This window comes from Podarcis filfolensis (assembly GCF_964270895.1).
Source record: "Podarcis filfolensis genome assembly, chromosome: 2".
Lineage (NCBI taxonomy): Eukaryota > Metazoa > Chordata > Lepidosauria > Squamata > Lacertidae > Podarcis > Podarcis filfolensis.
In genome coordinates, this window is record NC_139605.1 from 44,341,289 (window position 1) to 44,349,810 (window position 8,522).

At 41.0% G+C, this 8,522-nt stretch overlaps 1 long non-coding RNA gene across 1 annotated transcript; it reads right to left on the bottom strand.

Annotated features, from left to right (window-relative positions):
* Positions 1-465: 465 nt before the first annotated feature.
* Positions 466-7,684, bottom strand: LOC310757696. The gene is made up of 4 exons (XR_014545424.1): positions 7,542-7,684; positions 5,197-5,320; positions 832-958; positions 466-528 (listed from the first exon to the last, which is right to left on the bottom strand). It is a non-coding gene; the product is annotated as an uncharacterized lncRNA (long non-coding RNA).
* Positions 7,685-8,522: the final 838 nt, after the last annotated feature.

Below are 8,522 nucleotides of genomic sequence, written 5' to 3' on the forward strand. Positions count from 1 at the left end.
GAGCGCATCCCGCCGCGGGGATTCGAACCGCCGACCATGCGATCGGGAAGTCCTAGGCACTGAGGTTTTACCCACAGCGCCACCTGCGTCCCCTAACCATTGCGCTACCAATATTCAAAAAGATGTCTAGCTTCCATAGACAATTTTTAGAGTTCCATGAGCCAGCATGGAGAAATTGGTTTCCATTATTTGCACTGCTTAATGTGCATAGCTGCAGGTATTCTCAGTGCTCCATTTTACCAGCCCTGCGGCACCAGACTTCTGGTAATCAGATTCAGTAATAGGCTGTTGGATTCAGAAAGTAAAGGCAATCAAGCAGAGATTTTGTCACATAAAAACGAAAGAGATTGAGAATCAGATTACATACCTGGGAACAACTCAATTGCCCAAATGTTATATTGAATCAGGGAGAGGATAGCAAAATATTTTAAGGCATAAAAGAAATATGAATATTTCTTATACTTCCACCAAGACTGCTAAAGCGAAGACAGATGGCAGGAAAGAACCCAAACAGGAAAAGGAGACTAACTAAAAAGAAGACCAGAGACTGGTAAGGCAAAAATAGAATAGCTAAAGGCAGTGCTTTTTATATAGGAAAAAATGGTCCTGGTAATCACCATGAAGTTGTTACAGTAAGTGCCACACTTTCAGCATTAAAAAAGGTGCTGGTTCTGCATACCTTTGTGTACCCCCAGAAAAATGTACTGGCTAAAGGCAAGAATGAAGTAATTATTCATTCATGCATTCATTCATTCAGCCTTTACTGTCATAATTTAGACAATAAAATCATAAAAGAGGGGGGACATCCCAACCCAATTTTATTTCATTTACCTAGGAACAGGAGTTTTGCAAAATCGCAGTGTGATATGTGCTCTTATGGAATGGAAGCAGAATCAGTTCCTTATTCCAGAGGATTTGTTGGAAAGGCAGCAAAACGTCATCTGCAGGAACTAGGCTCCTGTGGACAGACCAGAATAATAACAATGTCTTTTGTTTTGCATATTGACCTTTTTGCAAATTAATTTTTAAGATTTTTTGTATGTTTGACAATTCAATAGAGCGTTTTTAGAGACAACTTTCTGCTTCGTTCCTTTAATTCCACCAAACTCTGCCAATAAAGGCGGGTCTCAAATTTCAGTTGTGTCCTTTGTGATGCCAAAATTTGCTCCCCTTTCCATTCTACATAATAGTTGTGGATCCCTCTGCAGCACCACGAAGGCTTCATGCCCAAACTGGTTGTGCTCCCCTAAATCTGCCTCTGTTGCTGGAGTGCTATTCTCAAAGGCATTCTTCACATGTAAAAGCATTACAATTGAGCCAGTAACCTTTATGTTGAGTACCCCACATACTGAGCCATTCATGGGTGGCAGGCAGCTTTGGGACAGTTCGTGAACATTCATGCAGTGAGAATTTAGAGGATATACCTGGTGCCCTCCAGACAACAACTCTCATCTGCCTCAACCAGAATGACTGTTGGCCCATGGTAATGGGAAGTGTAATCCTCACCTGGAGGACCAGGTTGGTGAAGGAATGAAAAAGTTCTCCTAAAGCAGGGATGGAGTAACCTGTAGCCCTCCAGATTTAGTTGGACTCCAATTCCCATCACCCCCGGTCAAGGAATGAGGGGTGGACTGTGGTCCAACAACATTGGGAAGCAGGTTCTCTACCCATGTTCTAAAGCAGGATTCTGTGTCATCGTCGTCATCATCATCATTAATGGCATTTTCATCCCATCATTTCTCTGAGGAGTTGGGGCAAGATACATGGACCTCTTCCCACCATTTCATTTATTATGTTTTCAGAACATTATGCCAACTTGCCCCTCTAATAAACCTCAATGTAGATATTGAGGAGTAGATAAGGTTACCAGACGTCCCCATTTCCCGGGGACAGTCCCTGGATTTGCAAATCAGCCCCCTGACAAAATCCATCTATTTAGTAGGAAGTTGAAAAGTGTCCCCGGATTCATTGAAAAAAATCTGGTAACCTGAGAGTAGCATCAATTAAATATCTTCAGGAAAAAGAAGTGTAATTTCTTCCCTGTGGCTGCAGTGAAAGCTACATCTGATGCAACAAGCTTATAAAAGACACCGCATAAAAGAAAAAGAAGAAGGCCTCTTTGGTTGTCTGACTGTATTCCACTTCCTGAAGGACTGAGGTATTTTGTGAAGAATTATCACCACCTTGTGGCCTTGTGTTGCATATAATCTTTTTATGACGAGGAATATGCTGAACAGTGTTTCTTTTATATAATGCTAAACCCTCCATGTAACTTTTACCTGGCAGGTTGTTTTTTTTTTAGTAACCAAAAGTATTCTCAGAGGGCAAAACTGCAAATGATAGCTAAAATGTGTGAATGAACCATCCTCCTTTTACATCCTTCCCCTCCAAATAGAAAACGGAGAAGGGCTAAATCTGGATTTGGATCACAGCACAGAGATGTGTGTCTTTTAGACTTTTCTCTTATGAAAATTGCCACCTGAGACCGCTGTTTGCCTATAAATCTACACAGGTAGTTTTATTTTGGTTTTTTAAAAAACAAAAGAAAACAAAGCGCCAGAGCAAATAGTGGCTCTCGGTGTGAGATTTTCATTAGGAAAATGGTGCAGGGGCAGGGAGGGGGGTTAACACCTTTACCTCAGACCACACTTCTGATTCAGCTCATGCCCCCACTCCCAGCTGCTATTTGGGAGTGAGAGATTAGGGACACATGAATGCATCTCTGTTATCACATCTAATTTGGCCTGGGAGAAGGCTACAAATGTAAGGGGAGCGATAGCAGAGAGGGGCTGTTTCATCCCTTCTCTCTTAGGGACATTTTTTTCCCCGCTCAAAATTTCTCCAGTCTGCATTTTCTCTGCAGTAGGAAAATATGTAGATATCTTGGTATCTTGAAATAAAATTAAAATAAAGTAAGGATCTTCTCCTATATTCTGAAATTGATACACACAGAAGAGAAAACTTAATGTAATCTGAACATTATAGCTGCTATTCTTCTTACATTGGTCCAAGGGCTACTTCACACTGCTTTTAATTTTCTTTTCTTTTTTTTCAGTTCACCATGCCTAGGATTCATTGTGTTCATGCCTCAGATCACTTTTCAAAGCCTCATCTTGCAAGAATATTTTCAGTCCTGTTTCTGGTGGTGTTCGGCCAGCAGGTGTCAAGAACGGTTGGGAACTGTAACAGCCTTCAAAGAGTTGCTTTTTCACCTTGATCCATCCTTACCTTTAGAATCCAGTCATCCAGTTTGGCCACTTTTTCATGTCATGAAGTTGTCCTTGATTGGCTCAGTTTAAGACACCTGAAACTAGTTAATAGTGCCATCCTACTGCAATCCTATACATGTATACTCAAAAGTAAGTCCTGTTGAGTCCTAAGGTAATCATTTACAGAACTGAAGCCTAAGTTATGTATACATATATGTTTTAAGTATGTGGGTGTATGTGGTTAGATTAGGGATTAGGGAGGCCCAGGTTAAAATCTTAACTCTGCCATGAAGATCACTGGGTGGCCTTGGGCCAGTCATTGTCTCTCAGACTAATGTACCTCACAAGGTTGTCATACGGATAAGATAGGAAGGGGGAGAGACTTGGAGGAAAAGTGGGATATAAATGTGATAACGATAAAGATAATAATGCAATATGGCAATCAGACTTTGGGGCAGATAGCTGTGGTGAGAAACACATGTCTTGTTGGAGTTTATTCATTTGTATGCTGCTACTCCATTCTGCTCTCTGAGTGCCAGCACTGATCCAACCCTTTGTGGATATAAGACTCCTCAGGGAGCCTACATTATTACTGATATATTAATTACCTAATGTCAAGGAGCCAAATCAAGAGCATGTGGAAAGGCAGAAGGAAGGAATTATAACTGTATAATATTTCATCCACAGAGATGATGGCTTCGCTCAGTTACAGAATACTGACAAGATTTAGGAAACCCTCTATGCTTGTTATAATTTGTACATAAGCTGTGGAACTTTTGTAAATTTACAAATGGAAATAATTTTAGGCCATGTGGCATGACAAAACAAAAGTAATAATCCAAAGCTACAATTCCCTTTCTGGGCAGATGAAGAAAGAACCAGATTTACCTCTGCATGTGTTTGAAAATCAAGTGTAAATGTTTATTCTGAGTCTTTAACACCCCAACTCAAAAAAGTCCACTTACTCCATGCAATTTCAATTTGCTTTGCTGTTCTCCAAAGTCCACACTTCACAAAATGTTGCCACTTACTTTATCTCTCAGCCACTTAAACTCAGCGTTCGAAACTCCCATTGTTCTAGGCACATTTTACGACAGTGAATTTCATTAGCGTGAGCACATTCTGAGCTCTGGGTGCAGTATCGTGCCTAAGATTTCAGATTAAAACTGCAAAATGGAGGGAAAGGAAGACAATTTTCTGCCTCCCCACTTGCAGCTACTCTCTGAAGACTGGAGAAGAGACCCTCTTAAGAATATTAGGGGGGAGGGCAGGGGAAGGACTAGACTAGACTAGACCATGCGAAAAATGAACGTATTTTAGCTGCAGTTTGTTCGTTTTCTGCTTTGTATTCTTGTTATAAAAAAGTGTGTCTAGAGACATTCCGTTTTTGCACCCATAACCTAGGTTTAAGGTGCCATTTAGCTTCTCACTTTCATATCTTAGTTTCTAACACTGTTTAAACTGCATGATGAAATTCATCACCAAATGCTATTAAAATAACTTCATCCGATGCCATAGAATATATTGGTTTTTTTTAAAGTTACACAGGGCTTCCTTTGTGCAAGAGAAATATAAAAGAATCTGAAATTTAAAAGAATCCAGGTATTCTTATATCTGAATTTACAACATGCAATTCAGACTCACAACACAGCAGCCTTGAAAGATGACATGAATTTCATGTGGAAATCATGCATGTTGGTGCACATCTATTTACCTAAGCATATGTGACTCCAAACTACTCTTCTGTTTCTGCATCAGTGCATTGGAAGGTCTGCAGAAAGGTCAATGATCATTTGATCAGATTTCAGCTGACGAGCCAAGAGGAATCTGGCCTTTAAAGGAGCCAGGCTTAAAATCATGCGGCTTTGCTTGTTACACAATTAAATTATGCACTTCAATGCAGTATTTCAGAGTTGGCACAAAACTCCCCAGACTGTATTAAAAATATCTCTTTTCTCAATCCATCTTCTAATCTAAAGTGACATACCTGCAGGGCTTGGGAAGCATGCTGGCTCCTCTTACTGGTGAGCCTGGAGAATTTTCCTGCTAAGGAGCTCATGCCACATCTTCTCCGTAAAGGCACACCACCAGGATTCCTTGTAAGTATATTCCTGAAAAGGGGAGATGGGATACAAGCAGGAAAAACAGTAATCCCATAACCACCACCACAACCACCTAGAAGTAGCAACCAACACACACTACATACATAGATCTACAGTGGTGTGCTTTGCCCTACAGTATTCCAATATAAAGCAGTGTGACAATAGCCACACTGAAATTTACTGGTAACTAATGGAAGGACTACATAAAATCCACATTTGATAGGATTTTGCTGGTAATGGATTTTTCAGTTCTGTTAGCATAATGTACATAGTAAGGTTTGCCTTCCTAAAAGTTATCCATATTAATGTGGCAAATAGTACTATATACCACTTCCAAATGTCCTTACCTGGGGTTCGATAGGTGAGAAAAGCTTGACTGTGATTCTCAAGATCTAGCCATTTTTTTCATGTCACTTTGGGTCATTGCAGCTGTAATCCTATACCACTTACCAGTCTCATTTAGTTTAGTGGGATTTATCTCTAAGTATTTATAAGTTTGGGCTGCAACCCTAAGCACACACCTGGGAGTAAGGTCCCATTGAGGATAAAGGGGTTTATTTCTGTGTAAACATGTATTGGCTTGCACTGTGCTGATTGTGGGAAATTTCAAATCCTCACGAACAATCTATTAGTCACTATTGACGTTAGTCAAAGAGAACTCCCCTAGTAAGAACAATTACATCACTGCTAGAAATCCAGTAAAACAGAGCTTCATAAGCAGCAGCTACAGTCATCACAAACCACAGCAAAAGGGATGCTGCTTTTGCATACTATTAGCCTTTGGGCTATTTCCAATGTTAGTCCTCCCTGACCCACTGAAATTCATGGTCATAACTAACTTAGGTCCTGTAATTATGTTTGCCCATGCATGTTATGATTATGCAGTTGGGAGTGGATGGAAGTGGTTTTATACCCACCCACTCATGTCAAGAGGCTGCACTGCTATAGAACTGAGCCCCTCAATTAAATATAAGAACTGCAGGATTTGGCAGGCTATGAATTTTCAGACCTGGGTGGTAGAATTTGTTACATGTGTTAAGGTTTGATTTTCTCCTGTAAAAAGACTCCATCACAGCAAGAAGCAATCAGTCTTGTGCCCCGTGGGTGTGGGGTGACCTTTTGGGGAGACAAAGCATCAACACGAAAGCATTTGTCTAAGCTCTTAAAGGCTTAAGGAGGCACATTGTCCGTCCAAGGGACAATACTTATATGGGGCAGTGGACATATGCCAAACACCCAGATTACCTATTAACAAAAACTCTTTAGGAGCTGGCCTCTGGGATTTCCTCAGGAAACAGACCAAGTAGGAGGACAGGGATTATAAACACCGACTTAAAAACTTGCTTGTTACAGATTGGGGGCGGGGGGGGGAGGCAGATGAAAATAAAATATGCTGCTTTATGCTGAAAAGTCAAGTGTAGAAAAAAAGAATAAAGGTTACAATAACATTTCAGAAGAGAGATTCTCTTCTCTCAGTGAGTTAATTTCCCCCAGCTGACTCCCAAATGCTTCATACGGATCCTTAAATTGCTGCTGATAGACTTCCCTTTGTTGGATATATTTCCATCTGCGGAGGCTTTTTGAGCAAACACACAGAGGTATAATAAAAAAATAACAACCTATAATGCATCCAATAACTTCTCTGTCACTTTCCGTTATTGAATGGTGTCACTGAATAATTATTCAGTTCAGCATTGTCTGTACCAGCCACAAGGCCTGAAATTGCCTATGCCATAGGAGTACCCTGGCTGTCAACTCGACACAGAACGGTAACAAAGGAATTCAAGAGCATCTGCTTGTTCCTAGACTATTATACTGTCTGCTTTTAGAAGTGGAATGATCTGTTTCGTAGGATGAGTGTAAAAGAGCTTCTATTTTGAAGTTCATCATAAAAAGGGTGTATGCACACCTGTGCTACTAATGGATTTTAGCATTGCAGAAGAAACCTGCATTTTGCTTCCTGCGTCTGTGACTGTAAGTTAAAGCTCTTTCTTTGGTTGGCAGCTATTTGGACTATTTTTTAATGCCTTCTCTGTGCAGAAAAGGGCACAGAGTACAGAAGAAAGAGGAGTAAGCAAGGGGTGAACAGCAGGCAGATTACAAGCAGAGAGGATTGGAACAGAAGGGAAGACTTTAGGAAAAGGATGAATTAATGTTTTTTTTCTAAGGGAAAAAAACTGCAGGAACTCCCACCTGCATTCAGAACTGTTGTCTCTGAAACCACTTCCACCTTCCATTTTTGGTCCCCTTTTTAGAACTCCACTTTCTTTTCCCATTCTAGAATCTTCAGTTTCATGTGCTTGCAAAAACTGGCTGATGACCCATTATTTCTGCAGCTGCTGCCTACATTTAAAGGACATGGTTCCCGTCCCTAAAGAATCCTGGGAATTGTAGTTTACCACTTAAGAATTGCAATTCAAGGCAACCTTTAAAAACTACAGTTCCCAGGATTCTTTGCGGAGCAGGCATGTGCTTCAAATGTATGGTGTGGGTGACTCGGGGCTGATCCACACTTCTCCTTTCCCCTGCCTAGAAAGCATGCGTCTGAATGGTTTTCTGCTTGTCTTGTGTTTTCTAGGCCTGGGTCTGAGTGGTTTTCTGCTGATCCCACTGTTTTCCCCAAGACAACCCACTCTTTAGCACTGATTTGGAGCAAGTTCCAATCTGCAGAAAACCCAATTACGTTTGCTCCGACTCAGTGGTAAGACTTGGGTTTCCCTGGGAGAAAGCAGGAAGGCAAGGAGAAGTCTGGATGTGTCCTCAGTTATGGAAAAATGGGCATGATCTTTAACCTCTTTTTTCCAATACAGTGGTACCTCTGGTTATGAACTTAATTCGTTCTGGAGGTCCGTTCTTAACCTGAAATCGTTCTTAACCTGAGGTACCACTTTAGCTAACGGGGCCTCCTGCTGCCGCCGCGCCGCTGCTGCACGATTTCTTTTCTCATCCTGAGGTAAAGTTCTTTACCTGAGGTACTATTTCTGGATTAGCGGAGTCTGTAACCTGAGGTGTTTGTAGCCCAAGGTACCACTGTACTACTAACCATCCAGCTTGTATAGTGCATGTTTGTTCTGTTGACTGTTCTGCCACACGCAGAGTACTTTTTCTTTGGTTCTTTCCAAATTCTGTATGGCTTTGTTAGTTTAGTTTAAACTTTAAATTACAACTTGTCAGCATCTGATTCAGATGTGATTTGCATCCATCTCTCTGT